Below are 8342 nucleotides of genomic sequence, written 5' to 3'. Positions count from 1 at the left end.
GTTGATTATTATTGAACTCCACTTTGGGCCATTTTGTCCCCTTTTTATTGCTTTTCTTTTTCTTTCTTTTTCTTTATATTTTTCTTTTCTTTGTCATCATTTTTTTTCAAACTAAAATATATACAAGAGAATAAATGTATATGGTTTAACATTCAATGCAAGAGTATGTACCCAATTCCCAATATTTTCAATAGAAATACAAAAACACTCTTTTATCCCAACCAATGTTCCCAAATTTCCCCCACTTAAATGATAAACACTCTCACTAGCCTAAGCTAATCAAAGATCCAAATTAAGGACATTTATTGTTTTTCGCTTTAAGGCTTGTAATGTGCTAAAATTAAGAACAAATGGGTTTAGCATAGGCTCCAAGTTGGCTAACAATGGAAGATAGAAGGTAAGGTAATTTGGATAAGTGAGCTAATTGAAACAATGGCCTCAATCATATAAGTGCATTCATACACAAAATAATGGATCAAACAAATCAAAGATTACAATCATAGAAAGAGAATAATACACACAAGAATGAAAATAAGTGGTTATATGATATAACCACACAATTAAGCTCAAAACTCACATGCTTATGTGTTCTTAGCTCAAAAATCATGTTCTACAATGTATAATTCAAGCAAGTTCTAAAAAAAATTTTACTCAAATCAATTGGGGTGCCCTATAGATAAAATCCTTGGAAAATTTCATTATTTTGACTAAGCTTATATATATATATCGTGCTTATGTGTTCTTAGCTCAAAAAACATGTTCCACAATGTATAATTCAAGCAAGTTCTTAGCTCAATTTTTTTTTTCAAATCAATTGGGGTGCCCTATAGATAAAATCCTTGGAAAATTTCATTATTTTGTCTAAGCTTATTATATATATATATATATATATATATATATATATATATGCAAACTAAGAAAATGCAACTAAAAATTATAAATGACCTAAAAATGAAATGCGAAAGTGTTGAGATTAGAAATTTGTCACCCAAAAATGACCGATTCAATCGAACGACCTCCCCACACTTAAAAGTTTGCACCGTCATTGGTGCATTCAAAGATGAGCAAGGGGGTACGACGACTTTCCGGATTGCCACTGGTAGCACGAATCCCACACCTTCGTACTATTGTACCAGCAAGTGCACTGGATCGTCCAAGTAATACTTGAGCGAGTCAGGGTCAATCCAACGAGGATTGTGGTTTGAAGCAAGCTATAGTTATCTTGTAGGTCTTAGTCAGGCGAATCAGAAGGTTGTTGATAGATAAATATTTATGGGATTTAAACTATGTTGACATGAAAGGAATAAAGCAAAAGGGGTAGAAAATACTAATAGGAGTAGGATTAAGGATTGGAGTTGTGTTGTCTTTCTGAATTAACTCTGGTATTACTGTCTTCTTTGCTTGTGAGTGATGTCTTCTATGGCAGGCTGTATGTGATCAAAGCCATTGCCCGTGGTCATTGATCTCCTCTACTCCAAATCAAACACCATTGCCCGTGGTCATCTAATCTGGCGGAGGGTGAAGCTCTAGTAGTTCATTCTCTTGGTGATCCTACTCAAAACGCCACAGACAAGGTCGAATCTTTCGGATCAGAGAATGCTACTTCTTTGGATTCTAGCCTATACCATAGAGACTCTGATCTCCCCAGAAATCGACTGAACTGGTGTCTCGAGAAGTCCCAACGAAGTCGTGGATTAGCCGTCTAAGAGATGTATAAACATAGCTGTTGGTTCGTGCTTTCCGGCCAAGTATTCACATAAACCCAAGTAGACACGGGTGTTTGTCAGGCATGTTTGTCTTAGCATGATGAACAGAGCTGATTGTCACTGATCATCCTATTCACCATGTTGAAGATCGAATATACATCTTAGAAATAAATCAAACACGGATCGAAGAAGAAATAGTAATACTTTTATTAATTCATAGGACTCAGCAGGGCTCCTCCCCTCAACCTAGGAGGTTTACAAACTCATACTGAAAGAAAAATACAATGGTAAATGAAATATGATGTGCGTCCCCTTTAGAGAGATGTAAAATAAGTCTTAAATACTAAACAGATGACTAGTAAGGGTAAAACAGTCTATCTAGTGCTAAAATCCACTTTTGGGGCCCAATTTGTGAGTGTTTGGGCTGAGCTTTGATGAGATCCACATGCTATGAGGCTCCTAGGGCGTTGAATGCTGGCTAGGGGGTCCTCTCTGGGCATTTGGACGCTAGACGCCTGGAAGGGGGCAGGAAGCTGGCATTGGATGCCAGTTTTGGGCCTTCTAATCCGAAGCAAAGTATGAACTATTATATATTACTGGAAAGCTCTGGAATTCAACTTTCCATATATGTTGAGAACGCTCCATTTGGACTTCTATAGCTCCAGAAAAGCACTTCCGAGTGCAAGGAGGTCAGATCCGGACAGCATCTGCAGTGCTTTCTCTGTCTCTGAATCAGACTTCTGCTCCAGCTCCTCAATTTCAGCCAGAAATTACCTAAAATTGCACAGAAACACAAAAACTCATAGTAGAATCCAAAACTATGAATTTAACACTAAAACCTATAAAAACTTAATAAAAACTAAATAAAACATATTAAAAACTATATGAAAATGATGCCAAAAAGCGTATAAAATATCCGCTCATCAGCCACCTTCAGCTGGTGGATCAAACGGCTGCTGCATGTTCTTTTCTCCGCTTCTATTTTTGCTTATGGTGCATCATTCATGAAAAATAGAAAATAGAATAGCAAGATGAGAAAATGCAAAAGCAAGGAAGTGTAACTTGTTGGAATGAGGTAAGAACCACTAGAATGGAGTGAGTGAATTAGTGTGACATTAAGGAAGAGTAGTGTGTGAGTTCTAAGTTGCATGCAGTTTAGAACACACATACTAGCATAGAGAGCTATGTCATAATTACACAAAAGAAGCATACACTTCACTCATTCTAGTGTGCTTGAAATAGTTTAAAGAAAACTTGTAGGTTAAGTTAAACGAACAAGTAATAAAGAAGCATTAAAGCACTCAAGCAAATAATCAAGTAATTGTGAATTGGATAATGAATGGACATTGATTGATGTGTAAGTAAACTTAGTGAACCAAATGAAATATAGAACTCACACATCAAACAATGACACATATTGAAGTTTGTTTGAAACACCTAAGTGACATAGAGGCGGAACACATGGGTGCTATGGAACTTAGGAAAAAGAAGATAGAAGTAAAAATCAATCACATAGAAAACATGGTCCACAAAGCTTGGAAAGCTCAAAAATATGCAATTAGGTAAGATTTCGATCCAATTTCACAATTCCAAATTCTCAATGCATGAAACAGGTGATGTAAATACGGATCAATCATTAACAAGCATCACCTAAAAAAAATGCATTGCTAACACACTATTGCCTAATCATACTGAAATGCTTTAAATCACATGATGGCCAAAACATGCAATTTAAAAGATTTAGGATACTTGAGGGCAATGTCATACACTTGGTATTCACAATTGTCAAATAAGAAAAACTCAAAACCAGGTAACAAAATATAACCTCAACAATGAATCCCAACAATGAATATCAAAAACAGTTATGCTAAAATAGCATTCAGTTAATAATAAGCAGCACTAAATAGCAAATAAAGTTAATAGTCCAACCCTTATCATGAAAACAAAAATTAAACTAACTAAATAACTAAATAACTAACTAACTAACTAACTAAAAGAGATGGTGATAGATGGTGTTTGGTAGTGTTAGATGATGGTTGAAGGAGAGAAAGAAAAGAAGAGAAGAGAAAAGAAGGAAAGAGATGGAGAGAGAGAAGAAAAGAAGGTGAGTGAAACAGTAAGTCACGCGTACGCGTCATGTCACGCGCACGCGTGGATGGCAGAAGTGTGACGCGACACGTACGCATCGTCGACGCGCACGCATGAGTGAAGAGAGAGATAGGTGACGCGTACGCGTGGGTGACGCATACGCGTGGGTCAAAATTGTGCTAGAGGCACAACTTCAGTACACTACACGCGCAACTCTCTGGTTTTTGTACTGGGCATGGAAAATTTGGTGGTCACGCGTACGCGTAGGCGAGGTGTACGTGGGAGGGGTTGAAAACTTGGGGGTTACACGTACGCGTGGGTGACGCATACGCGTGGCTGGGTACTCTGTTTTTCAAAATTTTCCAATTTCTTGCACCAAACCAAGCATTCCAAACCTCCAAACAGCTACCAAAACACCATAAAACCTTATTTAACATACTAGACTACTAAATAAACTCAACAAACTAACATAAACATGAAATTAAACTAATTTTACCAATATTTACAAAAAGGAAAAATGAAAAGATGTTACCATGGTGGGGTGTCTCCCACCTAGCACTTTTGTTTATTGTCCTTAAGTTGGACTTATAGGGAGCTTTCATCAAGGTGGCTTGTGCTTGAATCCATCCTTGAACATTCACCAATGCTTGAATCTCTAATAAGCTCCATCATTCAAAATTAATAGCTCCAAGCTTTGATGGAGTTCTTCACAAACCATGAGCTCCCAAAATTGATCCTCTTTTTGTAATCCGGGATCCCACACTTTGTTGTCATACCGATCTTCAAGTTGATCATGGTAATTCCATCCGGGTGGTAAGTCCTTAGAATTCTCATGAGGACACCCAAAGATCCTCCTAGATCCATGCAAATTGGTACTGCACCAACCATTGCTCCTAAACCTTGAGCTTTCAACCATAATGAACCGTGAATCATGATGCCTACCACTAAATAACTCTTTCTTGCTTTTCATGCCACAAAGAGCTCTAAGTTGACCATCCGTTTCAAGCAACCCATATTCAAGTGGAATAAGAAAGCTAAGGGATATGAAGTTTACCCACTTGAATGGTGTAAAGGATGATGGTGACCTAAGAAGGGAGGCCTCCAACAACTTTGACAATGTGAGCTCCACTCCCTTGTGCTCTTCTTTGACAACTTCCACCTCTTTGGAAGCTTCTTCAATTTCTACCTCTTCCTCTTGGTAGCTTTCTTCCAACTCAATCCCTTCTTCATTGCTCACCAAGGGTATTGGAGGTTGTGTATCTTCTTCTTTGATCTTCATGTCAAGTCCAATGGGGGAGGATTCAATTATAGATAGAAACTCATCAACGATTGAATCCATCTCTTGATCAACCACTTCAAAGTCTTCAACCATGATATACTTTGGAGGTTGTACACCCTCCTCAACATCAATTTCAAACTTTTTAGAAGAGGGCTCTATAATTCTACATTCCCATGGACTTTCAACATCTCCTAAATCTTCAACCAATCCTTCCAGCTCAATTGTCTCAACTTCCTCCCTTGGTGGCGATTCTTGCCTCAACTTATCTTCTTCACCTTGAAGCTTCAAGTTCACTCCCTCACTATGCTCCTTGGTTGATCCTCCACATTCGTCAATGGGAGTACTTGGGATGCATGAGCTTAGGTGGGAGGCCATGTTGTTAATGGCTTTCGCCATGGTAGCAACCATGACTTCTAGCTTCTTTAGCTCCTTTTGCTTTTCTTCTTGTCTTTGGATATAAGAGCTAATATCTCTTCATTGTTCTTGCATGAAGGCATGGAGAGCTTCATCCATTGGAGGAGGTGGTGGAAGAGAGGGTTCATTCTTTGGGAGAAAGGGTTCATAATTGGAAGGTGGTTTATCTTGGTAAGGGTATGGAGATGGTGTATATCGAGGTGGTTCTTGGGAGTAATTATGTTGGAATGGTCGTGGTTCTATGTATGGTTCATATGGCTTATAAGGTGGTTGGTATGGTGGATAAGGATTAGGGTCATATGGAGGTGTTTGGTGATAGGGGGCTTGTGAGTAAGGTTGTTGAGGACTATGTTGAGGAGGTGGTTCATAGGCATATGGTGATTGTGGTTGACAACCACAATGAGGGTCACCACATCCATTAGGTTGGTATGCATTAGGAGTTGGATTATACCTATAAGAAACCGACGGAAGTTGTTGCCAAGAAGGTTGATCAATTCCTTGAGGCTCCTTCCATCTTTGATTGTTCCATCCTTGATGTATGTTGTCATTGTAGTTCCAATTTCCTACAACATAATTTGAACCAAACTCATAGCCAAAAGGGTGAGAATTCATAGTGAAAAGGAAAAATCAAAAACAAAATCTAATAAGAAACAAAGAAAACAAACTCCTAAACCAAAACTAGCAAACAAACAAAAAGCAAACTATTCAAAATATTCACATATGAACAATAACCAATAACAAGCACACATTGTAATTCCCCGGCAATGGCACCAAAAGCTTTATGTGAAGATTTATACCGGTTCGGAATTTAACAAAATAATTCGTTGTGAGCATAGCCCAAACTGACAATCGATCCTCAAATCAAAGTTTAAATTTATTTGTCACGAGTGCAAACCAATAAAAATACCTAGAGTATTAGATTTTGGGACGTCTCTCAAAGGAATTACAGTGAGGTATGCATATTATTGGTTATGGCATCCAAGGGAGTTTGCAAATAAGGGGACAAGAAAGTTAAATGACAAGGAAAGTAAACCAAACAACTAAAGAAAGCAAGTAATAGAGAGAGACATTGGTGTACGAAATTGTGATTCACACTTTTCACAACTCGTACCACTAACCAGCAAGTGCACTGGGTCGTCCAAGTAATACCTTACGTGAGTAAGGGTCGATCCCATGGAGATTGTCGGCTTGAAGCAAGCTATGGTTATTTTGTAATTCTTAGTCAGGAAATCAATGATAAGAGTGATTATATTTATGAAGAGTAAATAGCATAAATTAACTAATACTTGTTATGCAGTAATGGAGAACAGATTGAGGATTTGGAGATGCTCTGTCTTCCGAATCTCTGCTTTCCTACTGTCTTCTTCTTCACGCATGCAAGGCTCCTTCCATGGCAAGCTGTCTGTTGGTGGATCACCGTTGTTAATGGCTACCATCCGTCCTCTCAGTGAAAATGGTCCAAATGCGCTGTCACCGCACGGCTAATCATCTGTCGGTTCTCACTCATGTTAGAATAGGATCCATTGATCCTTTTGCATCTGTCACTACGCCTAGCACTCGTGAGTTTGAAACTCGTCACAGTCATCCCCTCCTAGATCCTACTTGAAATACCACAGATAAGGTTTAGACTTTCCGGATCTCAGGAATGGCCGCCAATAGTCCTAGCCTATACCACGAAGACTCTGATCATGAACCAAGAGGCTAAGAGATATATACTCAATCTGAGGTAGAACGGAAGTGGTTGTTAGGCACGCATTCATAGGTTGAGAATGGTGATGAGTGTCACGGATCATCACATTCATCAGGATGAAGTGCGAGTGAATATCTTAGAATAGAGACAAGCGTGATTGAATGGAAAACTGTAGTAATTGCATTAATTCATCGAAACACAACAGAGCTCCTCACCCCCAACCATGGGGTTCAGAGATTCATGCCGTCAGAAATACAATGTAAAATGTGAAAATTTCATGAGGTCCATAGTAAGTCTCTAAAAGTTGTTTTTATACTAAACTAGTAGCTAGGGTTACAGAAAATAAGTAACTAAGTGCAGATAGTGCAGAAATCCACTTCCGGGGCCCACTTGGTGTGGGCTTGGGCTGAGCATTGAGCTTTACACGTGTAGAGGCTTCTCTTGGAGTTAAACAGCAGGTTGTAGCTTGTTTCTAGCGTTTAACTCTGGTTTGCAACCTGTTTCTGGCGTTTAACGCCAGAATAGGGTAAAGACTTGGCGTTAAGCGCCAATTTGCGTCATCGAAACTTGGGAAAAGTATGGACTATTATATATTGCTGGAAATCCCTGGATGTCTACTTTCCAACGCAATTGAGTGCGCGCCAATTTCTCTTCTGTAGCTCCAGAAAATCCATTTCGAGTGCATGGAGATCAGAATCCAACAGCATCTGCAGTCCTTTTTCAGCCTCTGAATCAGATTTTTGCTCAGGTCCCTCAATTTCAGCCAAAAAATACCTGAAATCACAGAGAAACACACAAACTCATATTAAAATCCAGAAATGTGAATTTTGAATAAAAACTAATAAAAATATACTAAAAAGTAATTAAAACATGCTGAAAACTACTTTAAAACAATGCCAAAAAGCGTATAAATTATCCGCTCATCACAACACCAAACTTAAATTGTTGCTTGTCCCCAAGCAACTAAAAATAAAATAGGATAAAAAGAAGAGAATATACTATAAATTCCAAAATATCAATGAAACTTAGTTCCAATTAAATGAGCGGGACTAGTAGCTTTTTGCCTCTGAACAGTTTTGGCATCTCACTTTATCCTTTGAAGCTCAGAATGACTGGCATCTATAGGAACTCTGAATTTAGATAGTGTTATCGATTCTCCTAGTTC

Source organism: Arachis ipaensis, chromosome B01, assembly GCF_000816755.2.
Source record: "Arachis ipaensis cultivar K30076 chromosome B01, Araip1.1, whole genome shotgun sequence".
In the NCBI taxonomy this organism is placed as follows: domain Eukaryota; kingdom Viridiplantae; phylum Streptophyta; class Magnoliopsida; order Fabales; family Fabaceae; genus Arachis; species Arachis ipaensis.
This window is presented reverse-complemented; position numbering follows the sequence as displayed.